At 41.5% G+C, this 21,606-nt stretch overlaps 1 pseudogene across 1 annotated transcript in view; it reads left to right on the top strand.

Annotated features, from left to right (window-relative positions):
• Window positions 1-14,764, top strand: part of LOC146320035 (serine/threonine-protein kinase Nek9-like) — a 386,194-nt pseudogene extending 371,430 nt beyond the window's left edge. Inside the window, exons 9-13 of the transcript XR_014771495.1 lie at window positions 1,213-1,325; window positions 2,007-2,052; window positions 9,454-9,566; window positions 12,810-13,241; window positions 14,144-14,764. The product of XR_014771495.1 is annotated as a serine/threonine-protein kinase Nek9-like (transcript). The remainder of the gene's footprint in view (window positions 1-1,212; window positions 1,326-2,006; window positions 2,053-9,453; window positions 9,567-12,809; window positions 13,242-14,143) is intronic.
• The last annotated feature ends 6,842 nt before the right edge of the window (window positions 14,765-21,606 follow it).

Genomic DNA, 21,606 nt, shown 5'->3' with positions numbered 1-21,606 from the left:
TTAGTCTGTTTTCAAGCAGGCATTAGGGCCTAGTTGCAAACTTCCTCAAATTATAATAATACTAATAATAATACACTAAAAGAGGGTTTTTGCAGATCCTTAAAAAGTCTCAAAAAGTCCAATAATCTGAGTTTTAGGCCTTAAAATGTCTCAAATATGATTTTATAAAGTTGCACTATCTTCTCTTGTGTGTTTAGGAAAAATGTGTTTTGATCACACTAAACTAGCATGGAACTAATAATCTCTAATGCAAACTGTGCTACAGGATCAGAATTTATCATCCAGTTTATGTGTCACAGTGTGGTGTATTTGGCCTAACACCACATCTCCACTTGTCAAAAAATAGCTAATTCTCAAAGTAATAAGTTGAAATAGTTTCTGTTAGCTACTTTCATCTAATGTGGGTAAGTGCAAGTTCACCGAGATCTAGTTCAAGAAAAGTGCAGTCTGTTGAAAATAACAGCTTTAAAGCCTGCTGCACTCTGTGCAAGAAAAAGCTCAAATGAAGAACTATGTGTATAAATTCAATAGACTTGCATGGTAAGTCAGAAAAGATGCTGAAAAGGGTCATCAGCCTGATGCCTCACCCAGAATTGTTCTGTATTCACTTGGAAAGTGTTGCCAATAAGAACGTTCTGGGACTCCCATTTTCCCTCATATGCTTCATCAGTGGACTTAAAAAGGTCTTAAAAAGACATAAAAACCTGAAGAAAGCCTGTAAAATGTGCTTTTGAAAACTTTTGAGGCAAGAAATAGAAAATACTGAAACAGAATCTTCATGCAGTTTTATCTGAGATTTGTAAGCCTAGTGCATTGAACTTCACACGTGTGACGTCACTGTTGTGTGACCTTTCAAATCTGGACCAGTGATGCTCGTCTGTCAGTCATCATATCAAGCCCATGCTATATTAAATAAATGGTTGTGATTGGCCCAAAGAGATCCAGGATGTATGGAAATCTCTCTGAGCAGGAGGATAGCCAGCATGACATGCTTGTTGTCATGACACTTCCATGTAAATATGATCAGGAACTTACAGTACTATATGGCAGTACATTGGAGAGGGTCAGAAACATTAAGCACATTCTCACATGTCTCATTTTACTTTCCATACTTGAGATGAAAGTTTAGATATAAAATATGTGCCAAGGTGACATTGTTTGAATTTCTGAAGTATCTCTCTGAACATTTCCCCCTTTTGTTCATGTCTCCAGCAGGTGGAGAGTTGCTTCTCTGGGGTCAGATCCCCTGTGCGTCCTGGGTCAGTGATCATCCAGGCCTCAAAAGGCTCTGGACCCCCCAGACTGTTCCCCTGGCTGGTAGAAAGGTGTGTATGAGACAGACTGGACAAATTATGTTTTCAGGCTCCGCAAGTCTCAAATAGATGAAATCCCCAGGATTTTCTGAGTGCATGAGTTTTAGCTGGATATGCATAAATTCTTAAAGGGTCCTAACTGAATCACACACGGCTGAAAACTGAGTCTGCACTGCCTTGTGTGGGTTTAAAGTATGTGGCACTTGCGAACACAACCCAATCAGTGATGTCACAGCAGGTGTTTAGCCTCTCACAGCTGGTGAAAACGTCAGAGATCAAGGTTTAGCCAGAGGTGTAATACGCCAGGAATAAAAACAAATCTCATGAAATTGAGACTTCTTGCAGACTTGGCACTTCCTAGAAAACAGTGAATCTTTAAGCAAAAACTCCTCCTCCTCCTCCTCCTCCTCCTCCTCCTCCTCCTCCTCCTCCTCCTCCTCCTCCCTGTTTACACCTGGTGTTAACATGTGTCCTAGATGATGCGATCACAAGTCGACAACTCTTAAGTACAGGTGTGAATGCACCCAAGACACATTAAAATCGGATCACTCAGACTACATTTGAAGGTGGTCTGGGCTGCATGTGACCGCATTCTTTTAGCGGTGTGTGCACAAGTTCTCAGCTGATGCCTCCTGTATGCTTTGAAACTTTGCATTGCTTCAAAGTCAAACAAACTGTTTTTATTTCATGCAGGTGTGTGATGTGACCTGTGGCACCTGGCATATGATGGCCCTCACCAGTAAGTAATCTTTCTATCTAATCTATCCTTAGAAGTTCATATATCTCTGGTTAATTGTTTTTGGGACAGTGAAGTGGGTCAACATAAGTAAACCAGTCAGGTTTTAAATTGCATTACTCGCCCCTCTCCCCTCCACATCGCCTTGTCTTCTCCCCCTTCTCCAAATGATGTCTTGCTCCTCCTCAAAGCCCCTCCTCACTCACTTTCTCACTCATCAAACCATAATTCACTTCAGAGGGAAGCATCATTAATGCACAGTAGGACACAGCAGCTTGATGTGTGCTAATTATATTGTGTGTTTTACACGCTGGATGACTTTTGCTTAGTCAGTGATGAGCTCAGTCTCTGGTAATTGTTTTTGGGATGTGATGAGTTTATAAAAGCCTGTCTGTGAGTGTGTGTGTGTCTGACTGTGTGTGTGTGTGTGTGTGTGTGTGTCTGGGCATGTTGTATATGTGTGTGTTTGTCCATGCATGTAGTGAACATGTGGATGGTGAGACTTTGAGCATGCAGATGTGTCTATGCATGTGTAGTCTTGCAGTAAAGCTGTGTGCAGACATGTACACAACATGCACTGTTTTTATAAGCAGCAAGAAAGACAAGATTATTCCACAGCTCCACACATCACGTGCTTCTGTGAACTTAATAATGATTAGCAAAACAGTCCAAATCTCATGATCATTCTGACACACTGAAAATGCAACTTTAAACTCCATCAATCCCACACAAAACTTTGACATGCACCATCATCAACCGTGGCGCTACACTCCATGACTTGCTTGCGTTCTCCACAACCCATGTTATCCTTTTAGCACTGTACATCACTCAGTGCTATAGCTAGAAATGCTGCTTAGCCCTTGGCTAATCACGCTGATTGGAGGTGTCCTTTGGCTCACCTGGGGGCTTCCAATCCTATTAGGCCAACCGTCCTGAGCCTAGCGCACCCAGCAGCCGCTCGTGTTTGATCACTGGTGCTTAGAGCCCACACTTGTCCTCTTATGTTGGTATTAAGGCATGGAGGAGAGGAGCAGCAGGGTGGGGTTTGGTGGGGGGGGGGGGTTAAAATGTGATCTCCTTAACTCTCTAGGGGGGCAGAGGGGAGTTTGGTGCCTCACCTCCCTTGCTGACACTCCTCTGCTCCTCCAACCAGAGCTGGTCTTTAAACTTCTGATGCCAGTTGAAAGGCGGAACACTGCGAGTTGTTTCCAAGCAAAAAGGGAAGGAGAACGAAAGATGGAGATGAGTTTGAGAGAACGGCTGGGCGATATATTGATTATATTTATTATATTCGAGTATGTATTCATGTGTGTTGTAGCAGATGACCATATCATCATAATCGAGTTTTCAGTGTTTCTGCTGGTTGGTGCTGAGGGGCCGTTATTTTCTGCTCAGATCACAGTCTAATAATTACTGAAAGGTTGTGTTGTGTTTGCTGCCACAGAAAATAAATAAAAAAGTCTCTGTTTACATAACGTTACTACAGCGTCCTCCTGTACTCGTCACAGCAGAGCTGGTCTGTGAAAAACTAACTTAGCTAGTAAGCAGCTACATGTAATTGGGATTTTTTTTTTTTTTTGGCTTGACAAAAGAAGAAAAATCACACGAAAAACAACGATTGATCATCTGATCGCATTTGCTACTCTACCTGTGGCTTCCAGCTCCTGAAACTATCTGGAAGACCTCCAGTTTTAGTTTTAATTGTCTTTAGCCTGATTCATAGCAGCTAACTGGCCAGCTCTCTTTCACAACAAACCCCTCTAGACCTCTGTCACACAGGCTACCCACAAGCCCACCTTCCTTTAAGTGCAGTGGGTGTGCAATTCTTAACTTAAGCAAAAGTACTAATACCCCAAGTGTCAAATGTAAATGTTGCATTATTTATTGTGCAGCAGAATGGTCCCTGTCAGTGTTTTACTATTATATATGATGTTTTTGGATTAATATTACTGCTGCAATAGAGCATGTGTTTCATTTTACTGCTCTAGATGTTTAAGGATGTGTTCATTTGAGCTCCTTTATATTCTGTTGGATAGTTTACAGCAATGCATGATGTTCTATAAGATCATCATATATGTCAAGATATATATTGTCATATATCGCCTAGCCCTATTTGAGAGATTGTATGTCTCTGTTTTCACCTTTAAAGCATCTTTTCAAGACTGTAAGTTGTTTTAAAGGATCACTCAAATTTCTCACAACAATCCCTCTTTTTTTTCCCCCTCTGTCTTGTCATGTCTTTGGAAGTCAATACACCTGATCCCACCAGGCCCGTCACCTCTTTCTACCCTCTTCCCATCTCCACCACATACTCTACTCTCCCCCTCTCAGCCTTCCTCCTGACTGCTATCTCCCTCACTGCACACCCATCACTACATATCTCTTGTGGCTCTCCTTCTTCCTCCCCTTTCCCCCCCTCCTCCACCTCCTCCTTCGTCTTCCTCCCTGGGCCAGGAGCGCCCAGGAAGAGCCATGTGTTTCTAAAGTGGACTGGATGGGAAATCGAAGCAGGGCTTCTGTGTTTATCAAGCCACAGCTCCGTCACCTTGCTCCTACTCCCGTCTGGAGGCCCTGGCAAATTGGTGACAGCAGCAACAACCCTGCAGCACACATGCCCCCTTTTTTTTCCATGTGCGCGTCCCCACACACACACACACACTCTCACACACACACACACACTGCATAGCACCTTGGCCTGTTTAGTTTTATTGCTGGTGTCAGGTGAGGAGGTGGAGGTAGGAGTGCTGTCTAATGCTCACCACACACACACGCACACATACACACCGACACACTCACACACAGTCATTTCCACCCCTGCCGACACCTTGGCTAACAAGACCTGTGAACCGCAGTGACAGAACTCCGAGACTTGTCAGAGTCCCAGTCATTTAATGCTAAGACCCGGCCCCAGCTCTAACCCAGCAGGGTTTCTGTATGCACACCAAGCCACAATAGGCTACACAGCGATATACTGAACATGAGTCTACCGGATACTGCTGTTCCTCCAGGTTAATATTGTTGAAGAAATACCTTTACAACAGTCATCTACAATAATGCTTTATATAAAATACTACATCACTTACATAGACTTATATTATGCCCCTGTTGTACTGGACAAAAACACCCACTAACTGGCTTTTGTCTGCAATGGGAAAGGGTTCAATCTGCATCCATTCTGAGGTCAAATGACTCTGCAGTCGTTCTACCTGTTCTACTGGACATATCCCCATTACTGATGGTTACTTATCAAAAATCTCATTGTGTTTGTATTTTGTTATGGTTGCAATATTGATAAATATCAATATCAAGGTATTTGGTCAAATATATTGTTGTATTTGATTTTGTCCATTTCGTCCTAAAGTGGAGATGGCATGGTTCAGTCCAACTCTACCTTTAGTTTGTGCCTGATGCGCACCAGCAAACATGGCTTCTTTCATCTATAAATGTTTGAATGTGTGCTATTACTATTGTCTGTCTACTTTCCTGTGTGACAGTCTATAAACCTACTGTATCTACAGGCACCCTTATCTAAAGTATCAATAGTTGATTACATGTAGTTTTGCATGGACCTCTGTCCCTTTTGTCACATGTGGACAGAATGCTCTCTGCTCAATGCCTTCTCAGTGGCCCCTCTTTTCTCTTTGCTGTGATCATGTAAGCGTAGGAGAAAGGAGAGTTGACTCGGGTTATAGCACTGCATGGCCTTCCTACCTTGGAAATGAACTGCACAAACAACGCCTGGCCATTGTGCCTAAGCGCTTACAATGATGCCATTCAAGAGAGTATTGATCGAACCAGTGCAGGGTCAATCATTGGATCAATGGTGTGTGGGCTGGTCGGCTGGAAGGCTGGTTGACGGCATGAATGAATGGATGGTTGGATAGCGGATGAATGGATGGTTGGATAATGGATGGATGGATATATGGATTCATTCATGGATGGATATGAAGACAGATGCATGGGGTGACAGCGGTGTCAGGTCTGTCCAAACATGAGCCTGTGTGGGTCTCAATATTTCAGTTCTTTGCCCTCTTTTGTGTGGGATTCTGTCTTGTCTGTCTGTTTGGCTTTTACACCTCTCCAAGGTCATCACCATTCAACACACCCTGAGATTTACTGTAGGTCCAAGTTAATTTGATGCTTGTTCCACTCAAAGAAACATTTCTTTATCCCAAGTCAACTTCATTCAACAATAACACACAAACTTGGTATTACATCATTGTAACTTTTTAGACTTTTGCTGCAGTTATTTGCTGAGGAGGCCATACAGCACTTAATCCAGTCCACTTCGTACCACTATCTACCTACCAGAGGTTGGACCAAGTCATTGTTTTGCAAGTCAGGAGTAAGTCTCAAGTCTTAGTGACCAAGTCCCAAGTCAAGACAGGGAAGTCCTAAGTCAAGTCCAAAATCAAGACTGACAAATTCCAAGTGTAGTTTCAAGTGCTAAACTTTGAGTTCAAGTGTTAAATAGTGATTTTTTTTTTTTCCAACTAGAACTCTGTAATGTAATGTTAGTTCTTCATGGTTCTCTCCTGCAACTTGACTGGTTGCTGTCAGAAATGAGGAATTAAGTGTAAACCTGCTGGGAAATAATAGTGTTAATGTTAGTTGATTCAGGAAATGAACTGATTCGTGGCACCCTTTTAAAATAAATAACATATCATTGCACTTAGGGATGGGTATCATGTGTTTTCTAGTCAAAAAGCTCAAGTCCAAGTAAACTCATGAGTCAAACAGCAAGTCTTTTATTATTTTTTAAGTCTAAAGCCATCAATTTGTGACTCAAGTCTGATTTCAGTACAAGTCGTGTGGCTCAAGTTGACACCTCTTCTACCCACTCATATTTTCCTTTAGATACTCAAGCTTAAAGGGTAACTTTGGCATTTTTCATGTGGATGTTCAGTCAGTGTTTATGGTAAATATAGCTAATTGAAGCAATATTGACCACTACATGTACCAGGATGCAATGCAGGCAAGCTTGTCACTCCCACGCCCATGTTGCCTTATTACCACCACCTTAGCAAATAGCTATCATTTTGTTGATTACATTAGGTGACAAAAATATGTATCTAAGATACCTGCATCCTGTGATGTCACAGTGATGTCACTGGATGCAGGAAGAACAGCAGATTTTGCAGCAGATGAATTCAGTTTTTTCGGTCAATATACCAGTACTGAGTAATCCATTGCTTTAATAGACTACATTTACCATCAACACTGGCTGGACATTCAATTGAAAAGTGGTGAATTTTCCCTTTAAGTCAACATTCCTCAAGGAGTTTAAGCTTTATTGTGAGTAGAGTGAAGAAATCAGAGAGATATATATGTAAAAACAGTCGTTGTCATTAGCATGTTCTTGGTGGATTCTTGTTATGTGTTTACACCAGGGGTGATTGACCTAGTTACCCAGCCCCTGGCAGCACAACATGGAGAAATGTAACACAATGCAACACAAGGGAGAGGTGTAAATTCCTTTATTATTCTTACATGTGAGTGAATACACACGCATGTGCTTACACACACACACAGAGCGGTGATCATCAGGGGCTCACAGAGGTCGTGCCTCGTGACAAAGTGAAAAAAGGGAGAGGGCTCATTTAAAATTCTGTAAGAGATGTCAATTGTGCCCTCTGCATATTTCTATGGAAAATTTGTAAATAGATCCTTTGTAAATAGCTTCTCTCTTGCCAATCACCCTGTCTGCTCTCTGCACAGCAGCATTAAAAATTGATCCTTAGCCGCACCAGGGTGAAATGCTAACATCGCTGCCAAATGACTGATTAAAAAGAAAAACCTTTAATCTTTGCTTAAAAGTGTCTACTGCCTTGGCATGCCTTTCCCCTGTGCTCCTCTATCTTCCAAGGCTGTGAAGGGAAGGAGGGGGTCGCCGTGGGGGAAACGGGGTCACGCTTCATGTAGAGTCAGCGCTGTACAGTGATATAGCTGTAGAGGTGAGGGATTTCACTAAGAGCAGATCTAGGAATCGACATGCATTGCTCTCTTCTGAATTTAACCTTAAGCCAAAGGTTAAAAACACATTTGAGCATTCCACAAGAGGGGGTGAATGTGTTGGCACTCTCACTAATGGCTTGCAAAAAAAAAGAGTTGCTTCACATCCAACTTAACTGTGCAAGTTGTGAAAAATCAACAGGATTATATTGATAAGATTATTGCATAAGAAGTTTGACGTGCCTTCAGCAATAGAAATCAGTGCACTTTGTCTCTAAATGGTGTTTCAGTAACACAATGTGGCAACTGAAAAGTCATAAAAAAAAGAATCAAAAGATTGAATTTAAAAAGACAAAAAAGGACACCAAAGTGTTGATTGGAGTTGCTGAGAGAGGTGTGTTTGTGTTTCAGGGAGAGGGTGTGCTCAAAGCCTAGCCTACAGCTATTACTTTGCTGGCCAAAACATCACATTGGGTGACAAAAATATTCATCTAGCATGCCCTCTGGCTACCCAGAGGCAGCTGAAATAGCCTGTAGTTCTCCTTGCGTCCAGTGACATCACTGTGACATCACTGCACACAGGAAGAACAACAGGTTTCGCAGCAGAAGAACTCAGTTTTCTGTCGACTTACATTGCAATCTTCTGAATTTAATCATAAGCCAAAGGTTAAAAACACATTTGAGCATTCCTCGAGAGGGGGTGAATGTGTTGGCAGTCCCGCTAATGGCTTGCAAAAAAAAAGGAGTAGCTTTCCATCCAGCTTAAAGGGACAGTTCACCCCAAAATCAAAACTATTTCCCCTGGCCTGTAGTGCTATTTATCCATCCAGTTTTTCTTGGTGTGCGTTGCAGAGTTTTGGAGATATAAGCCACAGAGATGTCTGGCTTCTCTCCAAAATAATGGGACTAAATGGCCCACGGCTTGTGGTGATCAAAGTGCCAAAAAAATATATGCATGAACTGCTTACTTTCTAGTAGAAAGAAAGTAGTTCTGGTCAATTCCATTGCAGAAGGAAATGAGTTCCAGTTAATTTTACATAACGAATGTAGAAAGAAAGTAGTTGCTGCAGGAAACTGCTCATAACAAGGTCTATGGATTATCTTGAGTAACCAGGTCATGATTTCTGGAAAGAGACATCTAGATGGTTAAATAGCACTACATAACAGAGGGGAAAAATGCTTTTTTGATTTGGGGGTGAATTTTTCCTTTAACTGTGCAAATCAAGAAAAATCATCGGGGTTGTATTGATAAGATTATTATATAAGAAGTTTGAAATGCCTTTTGGAAAAGAAATCAACACCCTTTCTGTGAATTAAGTTTCAGTAACACAATGTGGCAGCTGAAAAGTCATGAAATACAGAGCCATGAGCGAAAGATTGGATTAAAGAAGACAAAAAAAGGGCATTAAAGTGTTGATTGGAGGTGCTGAGAGAGGTGTATTTGTGTTTCAGGGAGCGGAGAGAAGAACAGAGAATGTGCTCACAGAGAAACCAAAGCTCGCTTCAGAGACCTTGTCTGCAATCCCCTACCGGCGGAGCGCGCGGAGAAAGAAAACACAGTGCGAGTAAGATAAACATACCCCCTCTTTCTTGCTCTATAGCCCTTTTATTGACTTACTTGTATACTGTATAGCTCAATCTGTAACTCACTCGCTAACTCAACAGCTCCCCAACTCTTGCCGTGGATCGCTCCTGATTGATATCTTCCTCTTCCACACTCCCTGCCTGCCTTGTTGACATCCTCATTCCCACGCACCCATTGTTTGCTCCTCAAATCCTCTTTCATTCATTGTTTCGGTTTCTTTAATACATGCTGCGAATCAACATATCAGTAATGAACAACAGAATAGAACAAGTTGCACTTGAGTAAACAGCACAGCCCTGAAAAAAAAAGCATTAAGTGGTGAATATATTCGCTCACCTCTCAGAGTATCAGCAAAGACCACTAAACTGTCACCCGCAGCCACACACACACAACACACAAGCTCCCGCCCCTCCCCATCTCTCTGTCATTCAGGTGTTTACTGTCATTCATACTCAGGGTTTTGTATAATCCTCTCACCACACCTGAGTGCTCCCCACTCAGTGTCACTGGATTTACTCCCTCCCTCCTCTCCCTCTTGCCTACCCTCTCCTCTGGTGCACAGCCTTTTTCATTTTGCATCACAGCCATTCTTTTACGCGCGTTGTCATTTCTTATGTAAATAACCATAGATAAAAAGACAGTAACAGACATTTTAAGATTTACACACACCGCTCGGCGCGTATGTTTTCAGTCATCCCCTCTCATCAGCCAGTTTGTTTGTAGAATTGTCTTTGCCTGTAGCCATAAATTAGGGGTTGTGATTTAACTCATTGAGACAACAGAGAAAGACAACGAAACATGAATAAAACAAATGATGTGCAGAAGGTGAGGGAGAGACAGAGAAATCGAGGAGAGGAGGGTGAACTGAAGGCAGAAATGGGCCAGTATGTATTTCTGCTCTACTTTCACTTGGGGAAGGCTTCATTAAGAAGTCTGTTTCCAGAGCGTGGTGGAGTCTATGTGTGTGTGCATGTGCGCGTCCACATGTGCACAGGAGTGTGCACATATGCTCGTAGGTTAATGTGTGGGGTCGTGCACGTTCACGCATGCATGTGTGCATGCTCGTAAAAATTATTTGTGTGTGTTCAGTGAGAGAGATCTCTTAAATTATTTACAACCAGAACTCTCTAATTGGTATCAAGTTTTTAAATGGGGTCAAATGTTGCGGTGCAGTTTCATGCAGCTCTTCTCTTGCCTTAAGTCTGTACCATTAGATCTGCCGCTATAGCACTGCTGCTTCATTGGACTTGAACTTCTAAATGCTGTATTTGCCTATTGACTGGGGCTCTGCTCTCAGACTGGAGAAGTGTGCAGCACAGGAGGGAACATAGTTTTATTACCGTGATAGACCTGTGTTAGTCCATCAACTCATGTCTGTTACATAGAAAACATTCTGTGAGAGATCTGGTGAGTCGTAAACATCAAACAGAGGTGAGCACACACACACACACACACACACACACACACACACACACACACACACAGCCTAAGGCAGCGCACAGAGTTGGTATTAGATTTAAGCTCCCTAATAAAGCCAATTAGAATTATACCGTGGTCTGATGAAGGCAACCTTACTGGGGCAATTCTTTCACCTCGACACATAAACATGAATGCATTCAACTACTGTGCACACTTCAGCTAGAAATGCCATGCTGAAATCCTAGGAGTGGGATTTATGTACTGATATTGAATACAGTAAGTCCAGCGTTGGGCAAGTCGCTTGAAAAGTTAAATTAAATTAAATATTACTCACAGCAAAGTAATTACATTTGTGAGGAAGGCAAAGCCAGGGAATGACCTTGTTGCTTGATAGCAACGGCAGCAGCGGATTGGACAGGACTTGCAGCTGCTTAATTGAAGCCTGCACCCTTTTGAGACATCACTGTTCTTCAGCAGTAAGAGACAGAGACAGTTTGAGCCTGTTTAACAGATTACAAAATTACTTAACTAATTATTCAAGAGCAAGAGTAATTTGATACATTACATGTTATATTACTTTTGCTTCTCAGTACAGCTCCATCCTCACAGTCAAACAGTGGTGTTCACACACCTCTTAGCTCTTAACAAAACACAGCTGATTCCTGAATGTAGGCTTAAAAGTGTTAGCAAGTTAATCAAAAACATCAACAATTAGACAACTTGCGGAGTTACCTGGAGGTGCATTTCTTGTTACCTAAAGGGATTTTATTGCCACTGAGAGGTGTGTTTCTCCTCTTTTGGTGATGGTGAACCATCTCCCTGCAGCTCCAACAGCTGCAGCAAACTGACACATATTAGACCAGTGTTTCATGATGGGCTGATACCAGTTTCCACTCTGTCTTTTTTCCAAACTCCCAGTGAAACAGCAAGTGAGCCAACCCCTTAACTGTCAAAGTAAAGCAGCATGAGATTAGTAACCGTTATGTAATTTCTGAATTTGAAATAGCAATCCCTAACACTACTGATTACCCTAAAAGTAACACTACAGTAATGAATCCAGTACTGCTCAACACAGACTTAAGGGCTGTCCACACCAAGAACGATAACTATAACAGTAACTGTTGAAAAACGATGTGAACATCCACACTTATGAATGATAATGTTCTGTAAACCGTGGTGCCAAGCACATGTTGCAAGCTCCAAGCACCCCAGGAAAATGGATATTGATGACCTGTTACTGCTGTACATTGCGTTGACAGAGAAAGGAAAAAAAAGACAGCAGCATATGGATTCACACAATTCTTCAGAGATGAAAGGAATAAGGAGACTACAGTACTTTGTTACGAGAGTTGTCGTCTCTTGAAGACAAATTTTATCCATACTTTTGGATGTGTCAGCATCAATTTGATGTTATCCTGGCGATCATCAAAGAGGACCCAGGAGACCCAATCGGCGCTTGTTTGACAGTATGTCGCAGGTAAAATTACTTTTTTAAAGTGTAATTTGCTGCCTAATAAGTGAATTATATTTTATGACTTTTGATTGGCTTTTAGTCTATTGTTCATCAAATTGCTCAAAATAATCCCAATGCTAGCCCATGTCTCTGTCATAACAGTTGTGGTGTGGACCACATCATCCACCTGAGTTGGAATGATTTTTAGAAACTATGTATTTATAGTTGGTGTTGTAGTTATCTTTGTTGGTGAGGACAGCCCTTAAGTCACATTGAACTGTACCTACTTTGAAATGTTTGCCTTGTCTGTGACAATAGGAATAACCTAAATATTGTGTATCCTCCTGACAGGACTCTGAGCAGGTTCATCACGAGCTGCTTCAAGCTCCGGAGAGACCAGAGGGCCCTGAGGAGCAGGAGAAAGATGAAGAAAGTGAGAGTGCAGAGGAAGAAGAAAGACCAAACAAAGATGAGGGATATGGAGCGTTACGCGATTCAGCATTTGCCATAGCCAGGTCTGTGACGGGGATGGACAGGAGAGGAAATGGCCGCTCATCAATCAAGTCCGACCAACGGGATGTGAGGGAGGGTTTCAGGACAGCAGGGCCGTGGGAGCTGAGGAAAGAACTGTGCAGGAACAGAGGAAGCACAGACGTAGTCTTCACCACTTTACATCTTTTACCCAGGTCAGAGGGAGAGCAGTGCAGGCCCCCGGCCAGATCCTTGCCTCGGCTACTGACGGGACAACAACCTCACAGCAGAGTTTTAGCTGAGGCTCGAAAGGTGAGTGTTAATTTGGTTATCACAAAAGAACAAATCTGCTTCCCATGAGCAAGATGCATATATCTTGAAAGAAAAACAAACACATATTTTTCTGATTTTTCTTTCTTTTTCTTTATCTCTTTTGTCTCAGTACATCCAATCCAAACATATTTTTTTGCTTTTATTAGATAGTTGGCAGTAGATAGTTAGTGGAAACATCAGGATGACCCGGTTATGTCACAGGACTGCCGGCCCTCAACCCCTTATTTGTTGTACTTACTATAAATGTCCATTCTACAGCGTGATTGAAAGAGCTAAGTGGTTTTGTACTTGGAGAAGCAGTATTGAATCACTTTGGCTCAGATTAAAGGAGCAAGTGTACAGTAACTGGCTGGCAGGCTTCAGGTGTGACTTTAGTAGTGGACTGCTGCAAGAACAGTCATTTACAAACAGTAAGCAGTTAATAATGAAGTTAAAACGCCTTTTTTATATCCCAGTAAGTTTTGTCTTTTAATGTATTCACATCATGATATCTCAAGAATGCCCTGAGGGAATTTCTTCAAACATGTCGCAGATGTCCTTTTGGAATCAAAGATGAACTGATTAGATTTAGGTGGTCATAGTTTAAGATCACTGTGACTTCAATCCATCCCATTTTTGTAAAATGAGATATCTCAGAAATACTCAGAGGGGAGGTTTATTACATCTGGCACAAATTTCCGCCTGGACTCAGGGATGAACTGATGAGAATGTGGTGGTCAAAGGTCACTGAGACCTAGTAGTGATGACTTCCATTTCACAAAAAAATACACTTACTGCCTTGTATTAAATTCCTTCAAAGTCTTCATCATATGAGCCAACAGACATGGATATAAGCTGGAACTTGACTGGTTGACCGAGGCATATGTTATTTTTCTCTTCAGGAGAGATCTGCACATCTGAATGAATTGGTTCAAAGATCTGGAGGTAACAGTAGCATTTTGCAGAGTCCCAGGCTCAGACACGAACCTGCCCCTCCTGGGAGAGGCACAGATCCTGCAGCTCAGAGGGTAGCATCTTGTCACAGTTCAAGAACTGGACTACACACTGGCCTCAAGTCTCCGATTTACGGTTCTTCTTCCTATCTGAGCCTTGGGCACCAAGTTCAGTTGTCCCCTTCCATCCAACCGAGACTACGAGTTGAAACCTCTCATTCTCTGACTCCTTCCTCTTCTGAACCCTTCAGGTACTGTCCTGCACACAGAGGGGTGGTTTCTTCCTTTGGAACGTCTCGGAAGAATCTTAAATAATCTGCAAAACCAGTTCTGTTCACCAGTGGACCTAAAAATCATGTATGATCTGTTGTTTTAATGTTTGAATAATGTATATTTACCTCTTTATGTCAGGTTATGTGAATGATCTGAAATCAAAACATGTTTATTTTCATCAGCGTCAAAGAATTTTTTCCCAATAGTCCCCAAAAATGATGGCTATGGAGAGAGAATGCACACTCTGTTATCTGCTTGATGAAGCTTTTCTCGAGACCAAATATAAAGGTAAATACTTTTGGCCTCTTTTGCTCTGTAAGAGCTCTCCAAAACAGACTCTAGATCAGCATTAAAGGGCTTCACTTTACCCCTCACTGATCTGTGCCTCCTCTTACAAACCATCTCAGTCGCAAACGTTGACCTCGTCTGAAAGCATTCGACTTTGGTCTCACAGTCAAAGCCATGTGTAGGAGTTGCAGAGTCCTTGAATCACCACATTTCAACAGAACTTGAGAGAGCTGAGTTTTTTACTGTATGTTACTACTGAACTGCATTCATTTCAATACTTGCAGCATGTTATTTATTAAAGACATAACGCCCTCTCAGATCTTGGCCTCTTGTAAGACATTTCACGGTGGAGTATTTTCATGGCTGCATGTCTCTACAGTACGAGTCACATATGCATGCTGCTATGGCTCTTTTGAGTGTGAGATAATACTATATGATGAGGTTTCTCAAAGTGAAGTAGGATCATTACAGGAAACAGAGCGTCCTTTGAGTCTGCTTTACTCTGTGTCTGTGCTCAGTTTTGTTTTTTATATTTCTGAGAGGGAGAGGTCCTTCATTAGCCTTGTACAATATGCAGGCTGGTTCTTTGCCACAGCACGGACCACAACCACATGGTAATTCCTCTCATCAGGATTTCATTATAAATGGCGCATGTGATGTTTTTATGCCTTTGTGCCAGCAACAGCCGCGGCCCTGAGGGTTGTTGTCTGTAAGTCCGGTTCTTGTGAATGGGAAGGAGGGAATTTCTTCAAACTTGGCACAAACGTCCACTTCGACTCAAGGATGAACTGATTAGATTTTTTTGTGGTCAAAGGTCAAGTTCACTGTGACCTGACAAAGCATGTTTTTGGCCATAACTCAAGAATTCTTATGCTAATTCTGACAAAATTATACAGAAATATCTAATAGGATAAAATGATGAGACGATGACATTTTATATCCAAAAGGTCAAAGGTCAACTTCACTGTAACTTCATAATGTTCTGCAAAAACACTAGAAGCTCTCCATCAGTTCTCTGCGCTGCTCTGTGACTGTCCACTGGTACTGTAGTGATACCTTCCATTTTACCAAGAAATACTTTTGACATTTGTTTAAGTTTTAACTACATAAACTATATGGGCCTGGGAAGACATGTAAAAGATGGAAAATGCAACTTGACTGGTTGATGGAGGTGGTAATTCTAGTTTTTTGATTATCTTTATTTAATAAAAATAACCTTTTGTCAATAACTTGGCACTTTCTATCACGTTGGCAGTGTTGGGTTAGACACGTCACTCAAAATTGATTTCAGTGAAAGTAAAGCTATTTCTCAATCATATTAATATTGCAAATTAATACCTCTAGTAATGTTGTAATTACTAGTATTTTATCACTTCAAGCACTGATTTTAAATTTGCACAGTATCAAATTTTTAATGACTGTACCACCTATAAGAATGATTTGAAATATTTAACAGATATGTCATGTTACATTATTTCCATTTGGTTTTCATCACAGTAGTCTTCATTTCAGTTGAAGAAAGAATACAAATGGACATCTAAGCTATTAATTATATGGATCCCAGTTTTTAAAGGTAAAAGAAGATACTGATATGGGTGGAAGTAAGTAGAGATTACGACTACTAAAGTTTTTTCCACCACCACATACTGATATTAATTTTGTGAATCTAAGCAAAAGTGTTTGAAAGAAACTTCTGCTCCAGGAGAGTGACGAGTAAAACAATAAAAGCGCTTTTGAATTGAGTCTTCAAACTAAACACAGCACTGACTACATATAGGCATGCAGCATTAATGGCATTGAGACATCCGCCCTTGTTCCACCCCATCGTCTGTTTCGCTCCCTATGGTTTGTTTTGGTGTGTGTGAGTAAGTGTTGGTTGTGTGTATCACGTCTTTGCCCTGCGAGACTCCAGCCAATCGATTCAAGGTGAGACCTGTCGATTAAACACCCTGAGCCGCGCTCTCTACCTAACCCCTGGGTGATTCAATCCCACCCCTTACACACACATATACACACACACGCGCCCATACACAAACACACACCCGTGCGCACACACCCACTTCACCTGTCATCCATCAATACCTCCATCAGGGCCTCTATTGATCCCCTCCATCCAGCCTCTTCACCCCATGCAGTACAACATCAGGGCCAAGACGACGTCCATGCAGGTTTAATTTCTGACAGATTTACAATAAAGCTCAAGTTATTATTTAACTCTTCCGGCCGCAGTGGTGTGCTCTTTGATTTAGCACCCAGGGAGAGGATGAGTTACAGCTGACACGGAGAATCTGCCGGGGCTGGAATGGTAGGCACCCGGTTCATAACTCAGCCGCAGAATGTGTAGTTAGTCAATCACTTGATCTGTAATCACAAATGCTGCCAGAAATTACATGAGTGATGAGCTGTAATAAAAGCACTTACTTTTCCTGCTCTGTCTCTTAAGTGTTATTGGCAGACCCCTCTCTCCCAGGAGGCCGTGGCTGTGAAACAAAATCCCGATATAAACTGCCTCATTGGTCCCTGCCTCACGCTCTCTCTCTGGTGTACTGTATGTGTGTGTATGTGGCTGCGCGTGTGTGTTAATGCAGAGAGCTCCCACTACAGTGTAATACAAAGCTCTTTTTGACAGTCTTTCTTCCACTCTTGGATTGCTTTGCTTCAGGACAAATGATCCTCACTCCAGTAAAGACAGTCATACACATCTCTATCATTTATAATTCCTATTGTCTGCAGAGGTGCAAGGAAACGCAACTCGCCAACAATGACAGTTTTTAAACAGACCTGGCACTATTAACTGGTCAGTAAAATGCACCATATATGTTTAGTTATCTTTTGTTGCTATGCAGTGATCAGTGGTAGAAAGAGTACGGAAATTCTGTAGTCAAGTAGAAGTACTGTTACTCTGGCTGCCCCCTGAAAGTCGAGGAATTGAATCATTAGTTGGAGACCTCTCCATCGGCTCAGATTCTTCCAGTCAAGCTGTAATTTTTTTTTCCCTTCGTCAGTCAGTGTGCATTACAATAACCGGACAAAACAGATAGAAGCTTATGAAAATGCACAGGGAGAACATCTCAATGAGGAATTATGAAGAAGGGGAATAATAAATACATACTAGCTGGTGCATTTATTGAAGGAAAACCTTTGACAACATGTGCTGTTGGTTAACTGATGAGAGAGTGAAAAGAGTGGTTGGAAAGGTTTTCGCTCTTGTTTTTTTAGCTGCGTCATTGTAGGCAAGGCAACAGCATGACAGGCTGTAAACTTTACAAACCGAGTCTCTAAATCACCACAAACCACAAATCTAACTGTCACAGAGACAGAGAGGAGTGATAGGAACGGAGCGCAGGTGGCGCATGTCAGCCACTTCACCCCAGCATGCCGTGAAATGTGCAAGGCAAGTGATGCTTGCCTTTTTGCTTGTGCTTGTTTTTGCCACTGACAGGCTCAAATTGTTATCATGTGTTTGACAAAATAATGGAAATGATTGCTTCAGTAAAAGACCTTTTTTTAAAGAGTGCGATACAGTTTTGTTTAATTAGAAAAAGCTGTTTTATTGCTTTTGCCAAACTAACCAGACTCCCTTTTAAAAACTACTATTTTAATATCAACAGCTTCAAAACAAAATAACACAAACACTAGTGGGATGCATAAATGTGGATGAGCAAACAAACTAAAACTCAACAAAAACATCTTGGTTCATCTTTTCACTGTTCCAGCAATCATCACCTTTGGTTTGGTAGAAATCAATCCTCAATTCATGACGTAAAGGAGCGCAGAGATTTCCGTAATTTTTGTAAAACCACAAGTCCAATTCAAACCCAATACAGGAAAGTGAAAATAAATTTAAATGACAGTTTTCATGGTTTGAATTAAAACTGATTTGCAATTCTTTTTATCTACTTACTATTATATAGGTTACTATTACGAGGTTTTAAGTATGCTTAAGTAAATGTATAAAATATTTTTCTCAAAAACTACCCAGAATATTAGTTACTTTTCAATCAAAACCAGACATTCATTCAAAAGGGCTTTCTGTTTCTCCAGATTTTCAGTCTAAATTACCAACCACTGCACTCTACTAGTCAGTGCTCAGGGTCACCTCTCTAAAGCTGCACCTGCTGCAGTGTCTTGTTTTGTTTTTTGTGCATTATGTCATGGGTTTTTTTTTTTTTTTTAGGTTTATTGGCCACAAAAACTCAGACAAAAGGTTTGGATATTAATTTAAATTGTAGGCTTACTTTAGTGATTTTAAAAGGAACAAAATAGATTGCATAGTATAGCATGTCTGTAAAATTAAACTAGAAAAATACTATACTGCTATGATGTACAAGTCTACAAAATCTACTAAATTGCAGTAATTTGATTAGTTGTTATTCATTACTTCCAGCCCTGTAGTTAAGTTTAGTTTAGTTTTATCCCTGTGTCATGACAAACATCTGACCCATCCCATATAGATTTACAAGACACCACCATATTACAAAACATACAAAAAAAAAAAAAAAAAACATCTTCCGTGAAGACAATAGGAGCAACAACGTAAATAAAACAAATCACTACTATTATAAAGTATTACTGCAGATTCTCAAAAAATCTGAAAATCTGAAAAAACACTTGAAATAAACTTCAAATAAACTGTACACTGAAAAGAACCATGACAGTCGTAGTCGCTGCTGTTAAAACTTTCCTTGCCCGACTCTCGTCTCAGCCCACATGTCCTGATAAGTTATGGTACATCAAAGACGTGACCTTATGTACAGGTAATCAAACATCTCAGGGCCATGACACAAACCTTTCTTCGACTGTCTGTGACTCCCAGCTCCATAGCCTTTGGCGGCAGGTCATGCGTGACAGTTTTATTGATACGGACCTCTGTAATAATTACACAGCGTCTTGCATGCACTATTGATCAGGCCTATTGATAAAATCATATTTTACTGTAAAGGTCTGTTGATTTGATGCATTACAGCATAAATCTCTCCTCACAAGCAACTGATTTGGAACTCCTACTGCTGAGTGATGGATGCCCCCGCAGATAAACACACACACACACATTTATACACACACACACAACTATTTATATCTATTGTTTGAATGAGGTAGTCACAGACGCAGGTTAAAGACAGACGTAGATGTAATGATATCCGTATCTTTAGTCCATCCATATAAATAGACGATCACATAGATCACAAGTGGGATCTGCTATCCTGCCTGGCTCATATGATGTGATATATAAGCGAGGGTGTTTATGGAGTCACTGCTCCATCTTATCATGATTTGTATTGTCAGCAGGGGCTGAATCTGCATGGTGGTAATAGATTCTGATGTGGTTCAAATGCCCCGTGGTGAATGGGAAATAGAGATGAATGTGACAGATCGTACAGAACTTGTCCTGTATATAAACGGCCTATAGAACTGTTGTTCCCTCACAGGGAGAGAAGGGTGGATGGTGTAATGGCTGGTGTGTAGGGAAATGTCATCGCTGGTATTAAAATGGAAAGAATCTGATCCTCAAAGCTGACCTCTACAGTTGAGGCAATGAAATTGATATGATTTCCAGTGGAGGAACATTCTATACTTTGGCTACTGCAGTTTTTCTGGTGTTAAAGAGGTTTCTGTCATATTGAAGTTGCATGCAAGCTGGAACACAGACTGATGGAGAGCTAAACAGAAAGTGTCAGGTAATATACACTGGTGCCTATGGTGTCACGCATTATCACCCTTTGATCTTACTGTGGAAAAACATAATATGTGTAATAAAGGAAAAATAACTCATTTATTACTATTGGAGGAAAGGAAAAATTGGTCTTTATGGTTCAGGTTAAAAAGCAGCTTACTAGACCGTGTTTCCGTTTTGGCCGGCAGTTCAAAAGCATGTTTTCTTTTTGTACTTTTCTCTGGCTGGATTCTGAACCACTTGGGGGTAGTTCGCGAGCGCTGTGGTGCACCAGTGACAGGCTGGTTTTCACATTTAAGGAGCCAAAGGGACGTGGGGAACATGCTCTCGTTCAAGAGGCCTACAACATTCTAAAAGCCGGGATATAGAGTTAATCGCTGGCCCAGTCAAGGCCCCCCCAGAGCGGCAGCTCTTGCAAAATGCCGAACAGCCCATCTGGCTGCAGCACAGGAATGTTGTCCTGCAGAGGACGGAGGACAGGGAACTGATTTTAATCAGCAGTGATATGTTTTATAAGCATAAAGCCTGCTCCAACCTGAGCTCTTTTACATTCTCTGTATTCTGAAAGCAACAGCGTAGAGGTTTCTATTTTTTTTGTCATTGACGGCCCATTAAAGGTCCAGTGTACAAAATTTAGGGGGATCCATTGGCAGAATACGTCAGGGTTGAGATATAATGTTCATGATTACGTTACCTTAGAATGACCCTTTTACCGGTCGAACTGGAATATTTCTGCAGTAGCCCAGAATGGGAAAACAAACAAACAATAGCTCTCAACAGGTCTATTCATGTTTTTCAAGTTTTGCAGCCACCATAGTTTCTCCTACACACTTGGTAGGGGAGGGTGAGTTGAGCAGTGTTCAGATGGTTGCAATCTGCAACCTCACGGCTAGATAATAAATCCTACACACTGGTCCTTTAAGTCAACTGCAGACAGCATCCAGTTGCTTGCGCTCGCACTCTGAGCATCCTGGGTACGGGCCAAAACAGTGACGTGACACACATGAGACTGGATGTAATTGAGCAGCATCATGTTGATAGATGAGGGAAATGAAATTAGGCTGGGGTTGTTGTGGGAGCTAGTCAGTTGTTGATGTTAGCGGACTCCATTTCAAAGCTAACATGAGTTAGTGTTGCACGCTGTTGGTGCTGTAGGGAGCACACACAAACACCACAT

The sequence above is a fragment of the Lutjanus erythropterus genome, chromosome 10 (assembly GCF_056507025.1).
Source record: "Lutjanus erythropterus isolate fLutEry1 chromosome 10, fLutEry1.hap2, whole genome shotgun sequence".
NCBI lineage: Eukaryota > Metazoa > Chordata > Actinopteri > Lutjaniformes > Lutjanidae > Lutjanus > Lutjanus erythropterus.
Note: the sequence above shows the minus strand (reverse complement) of the source record. Positions and strands in the feature narration are given on the sequence as shown.